The sequence below is a fragment of the Lissotriton vulgaris genome, chromosome 8, assembly GCF_964263255.1.
Source record: "Lissotriton vulgaris chromosome 8, aLisVul1.2, whole genome shotgun sequence".
NCBI classification, from domain to species: domain Eukaryota; kingdom Metazoa; phylum Chordata; class Amphibia; order Caudata; family Salamandridae; genus Lissotriton; species Lissotriton vulgaris.
The window spans coordinates 67,961,787-67,984,044 of record NC_141696.1 but is presented as its reverse complement, the minus strand read 5'-3'; the positions used below and the strand labels follow the sequence as shown (position 1 = coordinate 67,984,044).

The 22,258-nt window shown below is 43.4% G+C and overlaps 1 protein-coding gene across 2 annotated transcripts in view; it reads right to left on the bottom strand.

Moving 5' to 3' along the window:
• The window catches only part of LOC147693409 (olfactory receptor 56A4-like), a 114,059-nt gene extending 92,968 nt beyond the window's left edge, over nucleotides 1–21,091 (bottom strand). The window contains exon 1 of one of the 2 annotated variants that reach the window (XM_086933215.1): nucleotides 21,034–21,091. The gene's annotated coding sequence lies outside the window, so the exon portion shown is untranslated. Of the gene's footprint in view, nucleotides 1–18,657; nucleotides 18,801–21,033 lie in introns of those variants that run through there. The other variant, XM_086933216.1, reaches the window with a different exon arrangement.
• Between the last annotated feature and the right edge of the window lie 1,167 nt (nucleotides 21,092–22,258).

Genomic DNA, 22,258 nt, shown 5'->3' with positions numbered 1-22,258 from the left:
AACCTTCATGTGGATTCCCACACACTCGCTATAATATTATACCTGTAGATTTGCTTCCACATGATATGCATCCTCAAGGAAATCTTCATGTGGATTCCCATACACTCCCTGCAATATTCTACCTGTAGATTTGCTTCCATATGATATACATCTTCAAGAAAATGTTCATGTGGATTCCCATACACTCGCTGTAATATTCTACCTTTAGATTTGCTTCCACATGATGTGCATCCTCAGGGAAATTTTCATGTGGATTCCCATACACTTGCTGCAATATTCTACCTGTAGATTTGCTCCCACATTATATGCATCCCAAGAGCCCCAGACATGCTGTCACTCAAGCCAAATCACCAGCATACTTTACTATGACAACGCACTCTATGCTGCAATCCCCACCCACCTCCTCCACCGTCTTCAGATTATCCAGAACGCAATTGAAATTCCTCGCACACACATACAAGGCACTGCACAACATTGGTCACGAAGTCCTCCAATGCCGCCTCCACTTTGTGATATCCCTTCATATCTATTGTACCTTTCATGTGTTCTCTATGATGAGTTATTTTACATAGTTTCTCTAGGTATTCTCTATGGTTTGTGATGTTTTAGTTCTAGTTCTAGGTCTTCATGAATGTCAGGCGATAGGAATGTAATTTGTTCAGTTGAGCTCCTGCACTGGCTGGATGAGATCCTACTTTAAGAATAAACTACTAAAGGACTACCTGCTGCTTTGGACTATTTATCCTAAATATAACACTGGCGTAGTCGGCAGGATGTGAACCTGCGCAGGGAAACCCCAATGGATTTAAGACTACCTATAAGGTTAAGAAAGTTGAAGTTTATGATGAAGATTATGTTAATTCCTCTATTGATGAGTTTAAATGTGGGCAAATAGTGTCTGTAGTTAGTAGTAGCACTACAAATAAATCTCGTCCATTTGATGAGATAAAGGTCGATGGTTATAGCACACGAGTCTTGTTCGATTCAGGGGTAAAAAATACCATTGTCTCCAATGATTTCTATGTTAAGAATTTGAAAGGCAACATAAAATTGTTTAAACCAGACATTATTCCATTAGCGTATCGGGGAGAACCGATTAAGATTAATGTTTACTTTTATGGCTTGATTGAGTTTAAGGAGAGCATGATATCTGGAAAGATTTACATATCTAAAAAAGGCAAAAGCATCATAAACTGGATTCATCAGGAGGATTTAGGAATTTATTTAGATCCTAATTCAGATCCTCCCATTTTATTGAGAGAGTTATCTTGCTGCGTTGAGAATGTTACAAATGATGGATTTGCTGATTCACTTAAAAATGAGTTTCCTAAAGTGTTTAGAGAGGGTCTTGGGTGCTTGAAAGGGTATCAACACAAGATTAAACTTAAGTGTGATTCTGTTCCGGTTGCTTGTAAAGTACGAAGTGTTATTATTGTTATTAAGAAAGATATGGAAAAGTAAATAATGAAATTAAGGTAAAATGGAATTATTAAGGAAGTGGAAGGTACAGAATGGCTTGCTCCGGTCGTGGCCGCTCGCAAACCTAATGGCGATTTACACTTATGCATAGATTTGCGCCAATTGAACAAATGTGTGGTCATAGATAGATATCAATTGCTAAATATTAACGAATAGCTGATGTTATTGGGAGGAACAAAAGTTTTCAGTACCATATATTTATCCTCAGCGTATCATCAGGTGGAACTTCATGAATCTAACAGAGACCTCACTGCTTTTATCACTTCATTTGCGACATACAGGTTTGTAAGAATGCCTTTTGGCTTAGTCTCTGTTTCTTCGGTATTCCAACCTGTCATGGAAAGAGTTCTCAGTGACTTACAAGGGGTCTGTATCTATCAAGACGATGTTCTTATTTTTGGAGATGATGTTGTGCAACATGACAAGCAACTTAAGTCTGTGCTGGAGAGACTAGATGTCAATAACCTGACAGTGAAATTAGAGAAGTGTAAGTTTCACGCTGGTTCTTTGAATTATTTAGGGCACAATATCTCTGGCTTTGGCATTAAGCCAAAGGAAGAGTTGATTAATGTCATTAGCAACATGGCTTCTCCGTGCAACAAGGATGAGCTAATGAGTTTTTTAGGATTGATTGAATATTACGCAAAATGTATTAAAGGTTTTGCGGATATGATGTCAAAGTGAATTTTCTATAATTAAAGAAAAAATGAGTTGTGCGCCTTTTTTAAAGAGTTTTGACTCTAACCTAAAATCAGTTTTAACTACTGATGCCAGCGTAAAGGGTCTTGGTGCTGAGGTTCCGTGACAATTGTAAGTGATGTTTCCGACTCGCACGAATATGGTCGAGTCTGGTATCTACGAACCGCAAATGACGAGTTTAGTGGGTGTACGCGTTTTCGCTGTGCTAACCTAAACCGTTCGTCTGTTTCGTGGGTTTCTCCATCTGAACCCACGGGTTCCATCTTAGGTACGGCATCCATTTTGTCTCTTGCCCTCAAGTAGCCAGCGACCGGACGCTGTCCGCTTAGCGACCCTGGGATTCCAAAACTCATTTCCTTTGAAAGTGTCTTTATGATGAGGGGGACGGCACTGTAAGGCAGATGGCCCCGCTCGAGGCTCATCTTGCCGTGCCGGTCTATTGTCTTAGTTGTGCATTCATTAAGCACGTCCCCTTTGATGCCTGCAGCTCGTGTTTCCCGATACCGCCCCTTTTTCACCCTTTTCGATCTCCCCACTGTTTCTGTCTTCCCCTGCACCTCTTTCTGTCCCTTCCTCAATCTGTTTGCTGCTGATTGGAATGTACTAATGGTGGGAAGAGGTGCTTTTACAGTTGGGAACTACCGAATGCCACTGTACTTATGTTCCGGGCCTTGAATACATGAAAGCAACCCCTTATGGTCTTTACGATGGGAACCGAGTTGTAAACCTTTGTGTACCATGTTAACCTATGAGAGAAAACTGTATAAAAGGAGCGTTCCACAGATACAATTCGAATCAGGCTCCACGAACCTACACTTGTTGTACTTCTTGTGACTTCTGTTCCCTGCAGTAATAAACCTCGAATCTTTGACGCCGAAGGAAGTGTCCCTTGTCTCTGTCATTTGTACGCCAGAACAGGTTACCCACGAAGGTTTTAGGTGTTATCCCTGGCACCGCTGGGTCTTAGAAAAACCCAGTCCTTCAGTTGGCGCCCAACGTGGGGCTGCATCAGTGGTACCGGTACAAGCCCGACGATCGTGAGGAACTTCGTGTGAAATCTGCGAGGGAAGGTGCACCCCGCTTCATCGATCCTGTTGTCGAAACAAGTGGCCCGACGACTTTTCCCGCGAAGATTCCCGCCTCCTGACGGCTGCGACGGACTGCTGCCCTGACTGTAGACCTGTTTTGGTGCCTGGCGTAGACCTTGGTACAGCGAGACGATTGACAGGCCTTCCTGGTGACGCCATCGATCTTTGAGTTAAGTATTTGTGGGTCGCTCCCATAGTCCTTAGTTATGGGTGCTTAGTTGTTGCATGGTTCCATTGCATTTGTGGTTCTTAGTACTTGGTTCTTTGTTGTGATATTTGACGTATGCAGTCGCCAAAAACCGAGGGTTTTTGCTCCTTGCTGGGATATAGTATAATCCCGTAACCCTTGACGTTTGTGAAACTCGGTTAGTGTGCACGATGCCTGGCTGTAGTACTTTGTTCAGTTGCTTTAAGGGTTGTGGTGCGGATTCCCGACTGGAGGACTCATGTCCGATACCTCCGGTTGGAACTCCAACTTACGAATTATATAGTAAACACAGATTAGGTCCAATTACATTCAATGAGTGTTGGGTTCGCTATACTAAAAAAGACGGTGTCCTTAGTTGGCCACCTCATGGTAGTTTCGAGACCCCGATTCTAGACAATCTTGAAGCTAAATTGTTTAAGAGAAAATCAAGGCCGGCCATGTTTGATTCCTTTCTGTTGTGGCGTAAAGAGGCCAAACAGAGAGAAATCAGACAGATTAAACGTAATCAGAGAGAAGGAGTTGTTACCATGGTAAGAAAAGCTGAGCAGTTCCAGCGAGATAAGGAGGAAAAGGAAAAGGAAGTTTTCGATAGATTGCAGCGTATGTCTGTAGATAAGTGTTACCCGGCTTTACCGACGGGTACGGAAAAGAAGGAGGAATCAGTAGAGGACCCCTTGTTGTCCTATCTTTTGAAGTCACCACCTCTGTACGCACAGGGTACTGTAGCTCCTGTGGTTCCTCCTGCTCCTGTCCCTCCTGCTCCTATTCCACAACCTGTCCCTGTTCCTCAACCCGTTCCTGCTCCTCTACCTGTTTCCGTCCCTACTGCTCCTCCGCTTGTACTTCCTCATACTCCTGCTCCCGCTGCTCCTGCTGTTCTGGTTACTTCTGCTGATTCTTCTGTTCCTGGTACTTCTCTTATTACCCCGTTGAGTTACTCTTCTTCTCCATCTGTTCGACGTCGTACCCCTTCCGTTGCTGCTAACTTCTTTAATTCTCTTGGACCTATTCTTGAGTCCGCTGGTTCGGACGGTCCTCAGAGACGAAGTCAACTTCCCAGTGGTAGGGAACGTGACTCGCTGTATAACATGGCGATGGGTTGGATGAAATATCCCCTTAGAAATCCTCCACGTGCGGTGCTTGATACGTTTTGTCAATTCAACGTACCGACACAAAGGTTCGTGTTCGAAGAGATGTGTAAGCATTTACGTGACCTAATATCGGCTGATGCATCTGATGATGTACTGACTGCTCTCACTAATCTCCAGCTCCAGTTTGCGAGCGGAATAATGGTGGGTAGCAATGTTCGGCGTGCTGTCGAACAGTTGTTGTCTTTTCGTCCTACTATAATGCCTAGGGCATTGTTTTTAGAAGACATTGAGGGACCGCTAGGAGCGCCTGGTCAGTATCCCATGCGTGAAGTTCCACCGGTGTGGATGCCAGGTGATGCTACTCAAAATCCTGCAGTCTTGCCGCACTTTCAGAGAGTATGGATACATCTTCCATGGAAACGATCGGAAGTTTTGCAGGTAAAGCAATCTTTGCCTGACCCTTGCAAAAATCCTGCAGGGTATTATAAAGAATTATCACAGCTTGTAGATGCTACGATAATGAATCTGGCCGACATCGATATGTTGTTCGGTAACGTTTTACCGCAACCGGTATGGGCGAAGATTCGTCAAGAAAACCATGTGGCGGAATTAGGTGGCGACTGGGCTGCTCTCATAGCTGCAGACACACGGCAAATTGGTGGGGCTAAACCTGAACAGCTCATTACCGATCTCCCTCAGAGAATTATCACCCTAATGAAAACGCTTATGCCAGCTATGAAGGTGAATTGGGACAAGTTGTCCGCTTGCAAACAGAAGAAGGACGAGAGTGTCTCTGATTTCTTTACGAGATTTGAGGAGGCATTCATCGATCATAGTGGTCAGGATATGGGTACCGAGGGAGGTCAGCGGTTGTTCGTGGATAAGTTTGTCTCAAATTTGTTGCCTGACCTAAGCAATAAATTACGAAATTCAGAAAGTGCGTGGGCTGTTTCTACTTCTGCTCAAATATTGGCTACGGCACAGTATTATGAAAATAGGGAGAAAGAGGAAAATGATCGTGCCGATAAAAAGACAAAAAAGCTAAAAACTAAAGTGTTGTTACAACAAGCAAATCCTCCGCCTTCGAATCAGAATGATTCGCAGCAGCGTAATCGATCACAGTCACAGTTGAATAGGTCGCAATTACGAAATGACTCCTCTTCGCAGAGATCTTCGTTAGGGTACAATGAGTGTGCCTATTGTAGGGGTGAGGGTCATTTGAAATTCGATTGTCCAGTTTTGCGTGATCGCAATAGTGGTAATTCATCTAGAGGAGGTCGTAGCGGTCCTCAACAGACATCACGTGGTAGAGGTCGCGGTGCTCAAAACGATCGTTCCAACAATACTTCTGATCCTAATAATTGTTTCGATCAGCGCGGATCGTCGCAAGGGCGATCTGCTCAGTACAATGTGGACGATTATTACGTCGATCAGGATGCTGACGACGGAAATTACTAGGACAGCCATAGACAAGGAGAGGGAGTAGTATCAGTTCCGGTTGATCAGAGAGGGCCTTACGTCGCAGTTGCCACCTCGGGCGTCGTTGAGCCTTTTCTGTTGGACACTGGTGCGGCGAAAAGTTCCATCATGCATTCGAAACTCCCTGGTGCACCTTTGTCTGGCTTAACAAATGTTTCCGTTGGATTCTCTGGCGCCCCTGTTAGCAATCCAGTTTCGCGCCCTTTGCCCCTTACAATTGGGCCTCGTGAGCTGCAAGCTCCGCTGATTTTGACCACTGGTTGTGGTGAAAATCTCTTGGACCTGGATTTGCTTAAACCTCTGTATGCGACTTTGTATTGTTCTCCTGCGGGAGTAAAGCTTACTTTGGGTGAGAGAGTTGTCTCTCCAATGTACTTGTCACTCGATAAGCTTCCACCGGAATTGAGTTCTCTTCCTGCATCTTTGTGGGCAACAGGTCCCAATGACGTGGGCCTGCTTGACATCTCCCCTTATGTTGTTCACTTGAAATCGAATGTACGACTACCACATATTCCCCAGTATCGTATCTCCCTTGATGGTGAGCGAGCGTTGTTAGCAATAATCTACGATTTGATCGAGAAAGACGTCATTGAGGAGACTCGGGGAAACGTGTGCAATAGTCCCGTACTGCCCATTCTGAAGCGTACTGATCCATCGACGCCTCCTGTTTATCGTTTTGTTATCGATTTACGGGAGGTGAATAAAATTGTGATTCCTCAGTTCCCTGTGGTGCCTGACAGTACGGCTCTACTGACTCTGATTCCAGCCCCTGCATCTTGGTTCCCAGTGATCGACCTGAAAAATGCGTTCTTCAGCATTCCGATTGCTGAAGAGAGTAGAGACCTTTTCGGTTTCTTTCTTGGTGGCCGCAGCTTTAGGTTTAAACGTGCTCCTCAAGGCTACTGCGAGAGCCCATCGATATACAGTCAAGCCTTGAAAGGCCAACTTGATGCGTTTGTGTTGCCGGCTGGTGCGGCCTTGATCCAATACGTCGACGACCTATTGGTGGCTGCAGACACTCAGGACATTTGCAAAACAGCTACAGTATCGTTGTTGCAGCATCTCTGTGACTTACATCACAAGGTGTCACCTTCTAAACTACAATATTGTTGTCAAGAAGTAACCTATCTAGGTCACTTATTGTCAAAGGAGGGAAGAAGGTTGACTCCAGAGAGAATTGCAGCGATTGCTCGAATGACTGTGCCAACGACTCAGAGAGATGTACGTGCCTTTTTAGGTATCACGTCATACTGCAGGCAATGGATTCCTAATTTTTCATTGCTAGCGAAACCATTGGTAGCTCTTACGTGCAAGGATGTTCCAACTCCTTCACCATGGACGGAAGAATGTCAGAAAAGTTTTTCTGAATTGCGTGACGCGTTGTGTTCGGCTCCTGTGTTAGGTACCCCCTGACTACAGCAAGCCGTTTACACTATACGTTCACGAGAGGGAAGGTTGTGCGTTGAGTGTTTTGACACAACCATTCGGTGGTAAGCAGCATCCATGTGCATATTTTTCCTCGACCTTGGACCCAGTAGCTAGAGCATTGCCGAGTTGCTTGAGAGCAACAGCGGCAGCTGCGGTGTCCATCCGACAATCTGCAGGATTGGTCATGGATAATATGCTTACGGTGATGGTTCCGCATGCAGTTGACACTCTTTTGAATCGTACGAAAACCCAACACCTGACGAGTGCAAGGTTGTCTGGGTACGAGTTGACGCTGTTGGCAAGTCACATTCAAATAAAGCGTTGTAATGTCTTGAACCCGGCGACTTTGTTGCCATCTAGTATGGAATCAGATGAAGTAGCACCTCATGATTGCTACTTACGGACGGAAGAGGAAACAAAAGGTCGTGTGGACCTGAAAAACACTCCCTTGGAAGATCCCGATGGGACTTTGTATGTGGATGGTTCATGTTTTAAATTGCCGAATGGTGATGTGACGACTGCGTATGCTGTGGTAACCTTGAATACTGTTGTGGAAACTGCGAGATTGAATCAGAATTCTGCCCAGGCGGCAGAACTGATTGCCTTGACTAGAGCGTGTGTGTTGTCGAAAGGGAAACGTGTGAATGTGTTTACCGACAGCCAATATGCTTTTGGCGTCGCACATAGTTTTGGACGGTTGTGGAGAGAGAGAGGTTTTATGACGTCGCATGGCACTAAGATTCAGCATGGACAGCTTGTGAATGATCTTTTGGATGCACTCACATTGCCTAAGCAGGTGGCGATTGTTAAATGTAGTGCGCACCGTAAAGTGACGGATGATGTTGGCCGTGGTAATGCGTTGGCGGATGAGACTGCTAAGGAGACTGCCCGGAACCTTAGCACTAGGATGTATGTGACGAGTTCGGTTAGGTGGCCTACAGAGACTGGTATGTGCGAGGATACTATCGAAAGTGTGAAAGCGATACAGAATGAGGCCACTGAAACTGAAAAGACGAAGTGGAGAGAGAGTACGGGAAAGTTGGATGCGAATGGCTGCTGGATTGATCTGTCGGAGCATAAGAGATGGATGTTGCCGGATGCGTATGTGCTAGCTGTCGTGACGATGGCACACGGTTTAGCACATATTAGTGCGAAAGGTATCTGTAAGTTGTTGTCCCCTGTATGGAAGAATGACGGTATTACTAAATGTGCTGAGAGATTGGTTAAGAATTGCATGATATGTATGATGTACAATCCTGGTAAAGGAACACCTACACCTCCTGGCCATTTTGCTCCCCCTTCATGTCCCTTTGAGGTGATTCAGCTAGACTTCACCCATATGGAGCGATGCAATAACCTTAAATACGTTTTAGTTGTGGTTTGCGCATTCTCCCGATGGATTGAAGCCTACCCTCTCAAAGATAACACCGCTCTGTCCACTGCGAAAATCCTACTGAAGGAATACTTTCCTCGGTATGGAATGCCACGGATTGTATGGTCTGATAACGGAAGTGAGTTTGTGGGGAGTGTGATGAAGAGTGTGTGTAAGGGCCTTGGAATTACTCAAAAATTCCATAGCGCCAATCATCCCCAGTCAGCAGGTTTGGTTGAAGGGTATAATGGCACCCTTAAATTAAAATTAGCGAAGATTCAGGCTACGACTGGTCTTTCGTGGCCTGACGCTTTGCCTCTAGCCCTGTTGCCCACAAGGGCGACTGTACACTCCTGAGTAGGGCTCAGTCCCTACGAAATAGTGTTCGGCCGTCCTGCAAATGTTTGGGGGGTCCCTAGACCGAGTGTGTTTCTGATCTTGAGTACCCAATGTTGATCGATTATCTTCATGATCTGACTGCTAAACTGGGGTTAATTCACCAACAGGTCTTTGAAGCACTGCCGACGCAGACGGAGGGTCCAGGCCACCAGCTGCAGCCCGGAGACTGGGTGGTAACACGCAACTTTGGACGAAAGCGAAATCTTGAACCCCGCTTTACTGGACCCTACCAAGTGCTCCTTGCCACGAGGACTGCTGTTCGTTTGGAAGGCCGCAAGAATTGGGTGCATGCCACCCGTACTAAAAAGGTACCTATACCTTTATCAGCAGACTCGTGGGTGAGGAAGGGCATCGCCTTGTCTGAAACGGAAACATTGTCGACCTTCGTTCCTTTTAGCGACGCTCGGAGAATCCTCAGTGCAACAGAACGACATTGTTGAACATTTGTCATCACAAAACTCAAGATCTGAACAATTGACTGATCAGCAGAACTCTGTTCCCCCATCGGATCCATTGTTTGATGAACAGACACGTCCTGGGAGAAGCCGATATTTTCTGCGATCCAATACCAAAGACTAATAAAATATTTGCTTTGTCCCTTGACATCCACGTTACCCCATTGCCCCCAATCAGTCTAAACACTCGTATAACTGTGATTTTTGTAATATTGTGAGTTTTTTTCCATATATGTGTTTTTGCTTCCGCAGCTAGGAGATTCTTGTATATATTTGTAAATAAAATACCTTGCATCCGGGTGCGCCGTAGGGCCGCGCGTGTACTTCCTTCTGGTTAGTAGGTCTTGACACTAGGTCGAAGACCGTCGGTTCCTGGGAACTCCTGGGGATTGACTACTGCTACACAGAACGAAGTGCGTCAAGAAACGTTGCGGACGGTTTTAGAGGATGCCGTTCTCGAAGCTGTTGGATTTGGAAAAAGCTCAGGCTCAAAGATTCAAGTTGCAGCAAATTACTCGTTCAAAATGCTTCATGATTCAAGTGTTCCTTCTGTTCTTAACTGTTTCCTTGTTATTAGCGGGGGGGTGTATTACCTGATATTGACGTTCCTACCTTCTGCCTCACCTACCCCTACTTCCGAACCTAAACCTATCTCCACTGTGTCCCCTCATTCCTTTCACATTCTATCGCACGAGCAGGTTAGACGTGCGGAATTCATGAATAATTCCTTCGTTCAGCTCCTTCATCAGCATCAGTTAGTGGTGAACACTACCAATTGTTGGGTGTGTGGTTTAATGCCACATACCACTGATAAGGGAATTCCGTACTTGGTCCTTCCTTATAGTTCCCAGGGTTCAGCTCGAGCATTGCAATCAATGTTTCGAAGTGCACTAGATTCCTACCCCAATCAAGAGCCACGCCCTCCGCACTTTGGTCCCGGCACGTACCATAAGTCTTTGGTGATAGCGATTGCTGATTTAGATAGGGATATCTATGAGCCTTCGCTCATCCCAGAGGAAGAGGTGTGAGCTTATAGGGATCTGAGTGAGGTTGAGTATAGTGCGCTCGTAGGCGATAGACAGCTCAGAAGTTCATCTCCGATATGGGTCGTACCCCACCTTGGTAACTTCTGCTTGAAAGGCCGTGGCCGAAGCCCGAGAGCCTACCTTGGAGAGAGTGCTTGCTCTGAGACGTATGTCCTACCAATCCTCTCTTCCCCTGTTCTCCTGACTGCCAAGGGTACGTACTTTCTCTGCTCTGATCGTGCGTATACATGGTTGCCCCTGGACTTTGCGGGCACATGTTACATTGCAAACTTGTTGCCTCCAACGTTTACCGTTGATGCAGATTACCACAAGACTAGAGTTGTGAGGGGCGTGATTAGCAAAGAGGACACTGCCGGTCAAGAGGCAGGAGACTTTTTCAAGGGTTTCTTTCTGTTTTGGGGGCCTATGGTTAATAGTAGGAACCTGAGACAGTTGACTCGAGTGGTGGAATCGACTGCTAATATCACTGCCAGTGCCCTTGGCAACATTACGGCAGAGCTTCAGGCGGATAGGCTTATGACGTTGCAAAACCGTATGGTTTTAGACGTTGTCCTAGCAGATCGAGGTGGAGTATGTAAGGTGATCCATTCGAGTTGTTGTATATTCATTCCAGACAACGCTCCGACTGTCTATCAAGCCATCTCAAAGTTGCACAAGATCTCCGAGTCCATACACGTGGACGTAGGGGATTGGACGTTACTTGGGTGGTTTTGGGGCCTAATGTCGACCTGGGGTTGAAAAATTCTGATGATCATCGGAGTTGTTGTAGCATTTCTGTTCACGTGTTGCCTTTGTGTGCAGTGTGGTCCTGCCTTATGTGGCCTCTGCGCTACAACGTGTATGAGACAGCCGCCTGTTACCAAAGGAACTCTGATGGATAGAGTTATGTTGCAGCAGCATCTAGATGATCTGATGAATATCGAGATCGATTATGATTCCGACTAGTGCTTGCCTACATGAGGGCAAAAGGAGCGTCTGAGGTTCCGTGACAATTGTAAGTGATGTTTCCGACTCGCACGAATATGGTCGAGTCTGGTATCTACGAACCGCAAATGACGAGTTTAGTGGGTGTACGCGTTTTCGCTGTGCTAACCTAAACCGTTTGTCTGTTTCGTGGGTTTCTCCATCTGAACCCACGGGTTCCATCTTAGGTACGGCATCCATTTTGTCTCTTGCCCTCAAGTAGCCAGCGACCGGACGCTGTCCGCTTCGCGGCCCTGGGATTCCTAAACTCTTGCGGAAGACACATTTCCTTTGAAAGTGTCTTTATGATGAGGGGGACGGCACTGTAAGGCCGATGGCCCCGCTCGAGGCTCATCTTGCCGTGCCGGTCTATTGTCTTAGTTGTGCATTCATTAAGCACGTCCCCTTTGATGCCTGCAGCTCGTGTTTCCCGATACCGCCCCTTTTTCACCCTTTTCGATCTCCCCACAGTTTCTGTCTTCCCCTGCACCTGTTTCTGTCCCTTCCTCAATCTGTTTGCTGCCGATTGGAATGTACTAATGGTGGGAAGAGGTGCTTTTACAGTTGGGAACTACCGAATGCCACTGTACTTATGTTACGGGCCTTGAATACATGAAAGCAACCCCTTATGGTCTTTACGATGGGAACCGAGTTGTAAACCTTTGTGTACCATGTTAACCTATGAGAGAAAACTGTATAAAAGGAGCGATCCACAGATACAATTCGAATCAGGCTCCACGAACCTACACTTGTTGTAATTCTTGTGACTTCTGTTCCCTGCAGTAATAAACCTTGAATCTTTGACGGCGAAGGAAGTGTCCTGTGTCTCTGTCATTTGTACGCCGGAACAGGTTACCCACGAAGGTTTTAGGTGTTATCCCTGGCACCGCTGGGTCTTAGAAAAACCCAGTCCTTCAGGGCGGTGCTACAACAAATGGGTCCTGATGGTATCAAAACTGTGTTGTTTCTTTCAAGAAGTTTAAAGGATGCTTAAACCCGTTACTCTATTGTAGAACGTGAGCCATTGGCTGTTTTCTGGGCTATAAAAAAGCTCAAAAGGTTTTTGTGGGGTGTTGAGTTTGAAGTTCGAACAAACCATAAGCCTCTTGTAGACATTTTTGATAAGAAGGGATTGGACTTTATCTCAAGTCGAATAACAAAATGGATAATACATTTGCAAGAGTACTCATTCAAGCTTAAGTACATTCCTGGGGCTAATAACACATTTGCTGATACATTGTCTCATCTGGTATCTTCAGATGGTGAGGAGGATTATGACTTAGATGAAGATGATGATTGGGTGTGCTCGGTTGATCTGGGTCACATTTCGGAAGAAAAGTGGATTAAAGAGGTTGGATCGGATAATACTCTGAAAGAAGTCATGCTGTTGATTAAAGAAAAATGGAGACACTTTAAGAAAGGTTCAATTACCACAAGACCTTTCTGGTGTGTGAAAGATGAGTTGAGTGTGGATAACAATCTTTTGTTTAGCGGAACTAGATTGGTTCCACCTGAAAGTATTAGAAATGATATCATAAAATTGGCACATCAAACCCATACTGGCATTACTAAAACCAAAGAAAGGATTCACATTTTTTATTGGTGGCCAGGCATGGCCAAAGTGATTGAAAGAATTGTATGAGAATGCGATGTGTGTAATGCAAGTGACAAAACAAAATGTACAAGGGTTCAGCCAATGATTGTGAGAAATCGTCTAAAACATCCGTGGGACGATATTTCCCTTGATCTTGTGGGTCCATTACATGAAAAGTATTCTCAAATATTGATCTTAATCATTATTGATATGTTTTCAAGGTGGCCTGAGATATTCGATTTGAATAACACTGATTCGAAGAGCATCATAAAATGTCTTAAGTCTTTATTTGGTAGAGAAGGTATTCCTAGAACTCTGCTAACTGATAATGGAGTCCAATTGATCTCTAAGGAAATGGAAGACTACTTGGCCTCATGTGGAATTGTACATAAAAAATGTTCTCTCTATCATCCCGAGGCAAACGGAATGATAGAGAGGTTTAACAGAGTTATAAAAGAAACCATTAGTTTGGCGAAATCCCAGTTTCAAGACTGGAAGGCAGAACTGTTGAAAAAGGTGGAAGAATAAAGGTTGACTCCTCATTCTACAACAGGAAAGACACCTTTTGTTGTTTTTAGCGGTATAGTTCCCAATTCTTTGCTAGAACCTTTCTGGGTGCATGAACATGCATTTTTGAAAGGGAAAGATCATTTGTGTGGTAGTGATGAGGTTTTAGCTAGGGAAAATTTAAAGGCTGAACAAAGGAAGGTGTATTGTGATAAAAGGAATGCTGTTAAAGTTCTAAAGTTAATGTGAGTGATTTGGTTGCCATCAGACGTCCTAGTATGGTTGGTTGCAAAACTTCAAAATACATGGATCCCTTGGAAGTCATTAAGGTGTTTGCTAATGCTGTGAAACCTGAGGATCACCGTGTATGGAATCTTAACAGAGTTGTAATTGTGAAAAGGAAAAGTGAAATGGAAAGGAATAAAGAACATGATAACGTTCAGGAGAAGGATCCTAAATTGAACTTTTCAGATGGCATTATAAAAACATCAAGAAATGTTTCAAAACCTTCATTACATTCAAGTCGCTCAAGCTCCGGAGTTGATGAAACAAGAAGATCTTCTAGGTACACAAGATGTCCTATACATCTAAAGGACTACATTTAGCTTTGTTACAATTTAATGTCAGTGTTTACTTATTTATTTATTTATTTATTTATTTGTTTTTCATCAAAGGAGGGAAATGTGTGATATCCCTTCATATCTATTGTACCTTTCATGTGTTTTCTATGATTAGTTATTTTCCATAGTGTCTCTAGGTATTCTCTATGGTTTGTGATGTGTTAGTTCTAGTTCTTGATCTTCATGGATGTCAGGCTGTAAGAATGTAATTTTTCAGTTGAGCTCCTGCACTGGCTGGATGAGATCCTACTTTAAGAATAAACTACTAAAGGACTACCTGCTGCTTTGGACTCTTTATCCTAAATATAACACACTTCCAACAGCTTACCAGACACATTCGCTCTTTGTCTCTCTACCTCTCACACTCACACTCTGAATCCACAAAAGCATAACAGAAGGCCTAACCTTCTCATACTTCACACCCAAAACTGGTACGATCTCCCTCTATACCTAAGGGCTTCCTCCTTGCATTGGGAATATCCTAAGAAGTTGAAGCCCTTGCTCTTCACTGCAAGACACAGCAAATGACCTTCGTACCTGCTCCAGCTCCCGGATACCCCTCGGTGATAAGTTGTGCTTTAAAAATCCTGATAACATAGCATAACATAACATTCATGGAAAGCCGAAATTTAAGAGCAGGTTTCAAGTCTGCTGCTGTGAATATCATATTGCATTTCTCTCTGCTCCTATTCCCACAGGGGAAAACTGGGAAAGGCTTGGGTCCTGTCACTGGCCGGCCTGGACCACTATTATGCAAAGAAACAAAACAAGGGCCGGGCAGTTTCGAATTTGCGTCACAGTACACGACCTAGTATAATAAATCACTATGTCGGACAACCATTTATATTGATTGACTCTTTGTTTTTATAAAATATTTTAAGATTTTTTTGGCATCAAAAAATACAACACAACATTTATAAAGATACACAAATACAAAATCAGTGAACCGAAAGGAAATTATCAAAACACAGTGTGTAAACAAGAAAATTGCCATACATAAATAACATGGACAACTGTGAAAGGCCTCAGGTCAATCAATCAAAGAGGCTCCAATCCTGAATATAAACTGAACAAGGGGACTGTTAAATTATAGAAAAACCTCCTTGTTAGAACCAACACAAGATACACAATGGATTAAACATCAAGTGCTATGGCTAGGAATAACATGAGAGCAGATCAACAATTCAAGAGTGTATTAAGTTGATTCCTAGCGTGCCCTAATGATTTGGTATCTTGGAGGTGAGAACGTCGACGCGTTTCGAACCCAACAACATTAGACGGGTTCTCCTCAGGACATGGACTGGGGGGTCGTTGTCACTTAATCGTGAGAGGTTCGGATCACTCCCTTGACAGTGCGCAGGGTTGCCGCTGAACAAGGGGATGGTGCCGGCCCGGGTCAGTTGTTCATGGCGTAGATCTATAATCTTTTTAGACGAGGCAGGTTTGTCCTAACTGCACGCGTGGGGAGGCGGCAGCCACCGCACGGGCTAGCGAGCTGGTTTTCTGTCTTCAGTTGTTCAATTAAGGATAGTGTATTTATTGCAACAGCACAAACCATCATATGCTTTGCAATCTTCAACAAACTTCTGCAGGCCGCCTCTCCTGTCTAGGTATACCAGAGCTGCCTCCCGCAGCCGTGCCACTTGTGGAGTCAATTTTCTTGTTTACACACTATGTTTTGATAATTTCCTCTCGGTTCACTGATTTTGTATTTGTGTATCTTTATAAATGTTGTGTTGTATTTTTTGATGCCAAAAAAATCTTAAAATATTTTATAAAAACAAAGAGTCAATCAATACAAATGGTTGTCCGACATAGTGATTTATTATACTAGGTCGTGTACTGTGACGCAAATTCGAAACTGCCCGGCCCTTGTTTTGTTCCTATTCCCACAGGGCATAATACTACAAAGTTTAGAATCCCACACTGGGGAACAGATCCAGTAGCGTCAACGTACACTTTTTTCACCCATGATAAAAGCAGTTCTTTAGGAGCACACCAAATCTATGAGTCAACCATTGCCCTGCCATCCTAAAGGGTAGTATCTAACCATTTTGAGTGTGTAAACCAGTGAGATTGCAGTTTAGAAATGCCCAATTACACACAAGGGTGTAGACACTAGAAAACTAACAGGGCTAACAATGCTTTGTGCAACCAATTATGAAACCTTGTGTGGGATTTAACTGCATATTTTTCTGCACTTGTGGTGAACACATCTGCAGTTGTAAAACCATTTACAGCTGTCAGAATTCTTGCTCTGAATTTCGGGCAGGTGTAAATGGTGGAATTTCTGGCCATAAATATATGTTTACGGTTGGAACTACCTTTGCGAATTAGGAGCTCCAAGAATAACTTCCAGTGCAGTGTGTATTTGGTGCTTTGCTGCAAACTAATCATTTTCATTACAGGCTGAGCCAAAATGAAGGATTTGTGCAATTTGCAAACATTTTAACATCTTGCTGCTGTTGCATGCATGTTTTCATTGCTCAGTTTTAGCAGCGGCCCTTTCTTCAGGACAGTTTGCCACACCTCTGCACCTTTTGGACATAAAGAGTGTCGGTCAGACTGAGCAAAGGTAAGCCAGGCAGACATTATCTATTTTCTGGCCAGGCAGCCAGGACTAGACACATGTTAAATGTGCAGGTTCAGGTTCCTGACTGCCCGAGTTGGACCTTTCTGGGCTGAGGATGTCACAGCTCCTGTGGCCGTGATATCCTCCGTTCAGCAAAGGTGTATTAGGCCCTCCCCGTTGTGGCGAGGAGGAGCATCAGTGATAGACTTGGACCTGGGTGCTTCAGTTTTAAGCCCTGAAGTGCCCAGGGATGAGTGTCTATCACTGACAACTCATCACAGAATGGGTGGGGTCAAAGGTTTCTCTGACGCCACCCTACCCTGTGACGAGGTAAGGACTGATGCCTCCCCCCATTGGCTGACCTAATGTAAGGTAAGCAGTCCCAACCCTCCTGGCACCTCCGAGGATTCCCTCATTGAGAGCTATAGCAGGGAATTGTTGTGTTTTTTAAAAAAATATTTGGTGCGTGCATGTATGTATGAATGTATGTGTATTTGTGAGTGAATGTTGAGAATGTGTGTGTGTGTGTGTGTCTGCCTGCAAATGTATAGTTGTAAGTGAGTGGGCAAGTTTTACTTACCAGCCGGCACCTTTCAGTTTACAAGCAGCTGTAAGCTGTTTGATAAACAGTGGAAATGTATGTGGTATTGTCGTGTCTTGCATTTCTACTATGCCTGTCTAGTTATCCTGTGGAATGTTTTCATTCATGTGATGTCATGGAATGCTAGGTACTGGACTCTAGGAGTCAGTTGATAACTGGGCTGAGCAAGTAACATACTGCTCCTGGTGGGGTTTCCTCCTTGACTTATACTTGTAACCCAAACTTGGAATAAATATCTTAACCTTCCACTTCGTCTGATTCCTGATTCCTACACCAACACCACAATTTTGGCGACGTTTTTGGTGAACTTCTACTTACTATTCCAAGGATTTCTAAGATTAAAGAAACTTCAAGGTAATAAACTTCCTTTTCTTCTATCTACTAATTCATAAGCATACTGGCACCCTGCGAGCCCCACCAGTGACCACTCTAACGGTCGCCCACATGCTTTAAGTGCCAGTCTCTGCTGTTAATTACCTATATGCTTCTCCTAAAATCCTTGAAGAATTCTTCTGCCTTTCTCCCTGCAATAACCTGCTCCCTGCCTGTTTTGAGGAATACTTCTCCTGCTGCATGTCTGAATTACTGCCCTGAAGCACTGTTTTACTGCCAATCGAGTATTCTAACTCTCGGAGTGCATCTTCTTTCATGAAGAATTTGAAATTAAAAAATGAGACATTGTGCAGTAACTGTTGCTGTCTACGTTTTTGGTTCAGCGCTATGATTTCTGCAGCTTCTAATTATTTTTTTTAAGAATTCATAAAAAGAGGTCAGCGATTTTAATAACTGAGCCTATCTTATTCTTGCCGTTGTGTGAGAAAACATTTGCAGTACTCGTTAATTCGAGTGATGGGCCATGATCTCGGTCAGCCTGAACACTTTGTCATTGCCACCTGTGTGTGTTTACAGAGAGGAAAACTGTCACTTTCAAAATTGCCTTTTTGTTTCGATCTCAAGCTTCAGTTAAGCATTTAATTTAATGTCGATCTGTGCACACGTTTGTGTTTTCACTTTCAAAATGTCAGTTTACAAAATTCAAACAGCACGAGTCCATACCTGTTCTCGAGCCTAGTAGCGCGCTCATGGATCCTTGTTGATGTCACGGCATTCTTTGAACTGCCGATACACGCTCTGCTTAATTGACGTGTTGTGAGCCACCCGGCTTTGCGTCAGGGGACGTGCCGCCATCTTTGGAAGTCGCTTTTTTCTACAAAGTAGGATGTGTTTGAGTGCCGTCGGAGATGCGAGGATATTTATCATTCACGTCCAGTGAACTTTCGTGCAGACTTTGGAGCTATAAAATTAAATCTGATATTATTCACTACCAGTGAACCTACGTGCAGACTTTGGAGCTATAAAGTTAAATCTGATATTATTCACTACCAGTGAACCTACGTGCAGACTTTGGAGCTATAAAGTTAAATCTGATATTATTCACTACCAGTGAACCTACGTGCAGACCTTGGGAGCTATGAAGTTAAATCTGAGTAAAGACACTCGTTTATGGCTAAACAGTAAAAATCACTTTATGAATATTTTTGACTTCCTCATTCATCTATGGCTGACATCATTTACTTTTGGATGTTCTTGGTGTCATCATTTGAGAACTAACTTTCTTAACGATCTTCATGAGGAAGGTACTGTTTGTTTATTACACATATTTCCATGGAGATGTTTACAGAGCTGCTGTCCTATTCCATGACTACGGTGACTACTTTATTTATTTTAATTTATTGTTTTCATGAGACTTGATTATAGCTCTGCTTGTCATTCTTTGCTCAAGTTCTATTGTGTTTAACTTAATTAATTATACGTGATTTTCCTTTCACAGTGCCATTTATCGGCTGAAAATTTTCTGCGTGTTTTTTGAGTTATTTATACTATTGATAACTCTTAACCAAAACACAAGGTAGGCAGGGGTTATTTTCTAATGGTATTTTACTTGTTTTCGTTGGCAGGTTATACTGTTCAAATACTTGATGTAATTTCCATTTCTCTTTTTTGTGAGTGGATGTTCATGAGTATCATTTGTAGGTTAGGTACTACTTAAAGGTACTGCTTAAACTTTGTGATGTAATTCCATATCTCTTTTATGTGAGTGGATGTTCTTCAGTAACTTTTGCAGTTTAGGTAATGTTTAAAAAATACTGCTTAACTTCATGATGTGATTTCCATATCTCTTTTATGTGAGTGGATGTTCTTGAGTAACTTTTACAGTTTAGGTAATGTTTAAAAAAATACTGCTTAAACTTCATGATGTAATTTCCAATTCTCTTTTGTGTGAATGGATGTTCATGAGTAACAGTTGGAAGTTAAGTACTGCTTAATGTGATGTAATTTCCATTTCTCTTTTATGTGAGTGGATGTTCCTGAGTAGCACTTTACGTGTTTCATACTTTATGTTACTGACATCAGTATGTGCATGGAGCTTCTTCCTGTGATTCTTTTTCAAAAGTTCTGTATGAATTTTCTTCAACAGTTCTGAATGATTCTTTTTTAAATGTTCTGCCAGTTTCTATTTTACCTTGCGCAAGGGTTTCTTTCTGGAAATTTACTGGCAATTGTTTTTTTTTCCTCTCTTTCAAATTGTTCGTACTCCTGTTTGGTGTAATTTTTCACCTTCCTTTATGTTTTCTTTCCGGGAGATTCTTGTGTTTTCTCCTGTTCAAGGTACTTTTCTTGTAATCCTTTTTGTGTTTCTCTCCATTGTCTTCCATTCGTCGGTTCATGTATTCATACCAGTCTGGCCAATTGGTGTGTTTTACTGTAACCTTGAAAGTTTTGAGTAATTCTCTTTTGTCCTTGAAAGAGAAGATGTGTGTCTTTTTGCTTCTTTTGCCTTTTCTATTCTTTCCATTGTATTCTACATACTTTTGATTGTCTTCTCATCTTATTCTTGATGTTCCTTCTTTATAGTTTTCACCATATTCTTTCTTCATCGTCTATTCTATGTTTATGTTGTTCTGGTTATGCTTTGCATTTTCGATTCCATTATAAAGGGGAAGATGTGTCGTGTCTTGCATTTCTACTATGCCTGTCTAGTTATCCTGTGGAATGTTTTCATTTGTGTGATGTCATGGAATGCTAGGTACTGGACTCTAGGAGTCAGTTGATAACTGGGCTGAGCAAGTAACATACTGCTCCTGGTGGGGTTTCCTCCTTGACTTATACTTGTAACGCAAACTTGGAATAAATATCTTAACCTTCCACTTCGTCTGATTCCTGATTCCTACACCAACACCACAGGTATCCTACAGAAAAGTGTTTTTTTGCTCTTTCCCGTCATTTGTGCAAAGAGCAAACTCATTTTCAATGTTGGCAGAATAAATGTCTGGTAATAGAGTTGTCAAACATGTATGGCATGTTAAAATAATGTCATGTTACATGCAGTGAAAGGGTAACAGTGGATGGTGTGCGGTGTTATCATTTTACCTCCAGGTACGCTCTGAGATGCCTCATGCAGTGTTGTGATCCTGGACATGGGTGCAGTAAGGACTGTTGCAAACGAGAACCTATAACAGAGAGTGTTAATGTTAGTTCAATTAGTACCTATGTTGTAAGCTGGTCCATACACCACAACACATGCTACAACACGAGGAACATCCTGTTCAGTCTCTCTGAATTCAGGTACATGGACATTGGAGAAGGGCGACCCTGACTGACATCATTGACTGTCTACACAAAGCACCCTAGACTTCAAATTCCTCCCTAGCATTCTGTGTTACGAAAAAGATGCACACTCTCTTCTGTTCACTCAGCACACTTCACAGTACCTGAGGTGGAGCATGTAAATGTAAACTGATACTTGTATAGCACACTACTCACCCGCAAGGGTCTCAAGGCGATTGTACAAATACCACTGTGGAACCCATCCTGGCTTTCCCTGTGAGGCATCCACTCCTGGGCACCCCCAAGGTGGAGGCCAGGCATCCTTAGCGTTGTGGGGGCCATTGTGGATATTAAGCAAGCTATTGCCCAGAGTTGCAGAGTGGGAATCCATGATTGGAATAGGCACCGATGCGAGAATTATCAGGTCCGTGGAATTTTTGAGCCCAAGCCCCGCCGAGGCAGGGAATTGAACCCTGGTCCCGGGCTAGACATCTGCATCAGGGTCTGCCACTCTAACCATTGAGCCACACTTCTCCACATGTGACATACTATCCTATAACCTATCATACACGTACCCTTGCACTTAGTCAATGTTATTTGGCTACATACAGGAATATCCGGTTTTACCTGCCTTCCACTATTTTACAGTGTTATCACCACCACATTCTATTTATTGTTAATTTCCTGCTTCTTGTGCAGAAACACTATGATATTACTGGGGTTGCAGTTCATCCTATTTCTGTAAAGCAGTCAGTTTTTAATTCATGTTCGATATAATTTGCATTCTTATTTTCATACAATAAGTGGCATATTTACTAGAATAGTGGCACAAGGCAGCGCAGGCAGTTACCTTGCTGCGCTACCCTTTGCCTTAGGCAAAGGACAGAATGTGCATTATTCATACAATACTGTGCATTCCTGTCCTTTCCCCGTTCACTGGTGCTGTTTCTGAAGCCTACCGTCAATATAGGTAACTTTGCACAATGGTGCAAGGACGCCTGCAGTACAGGCAGCAGTGTTTTTGGGCAGGAAGGAACATCCATATAGG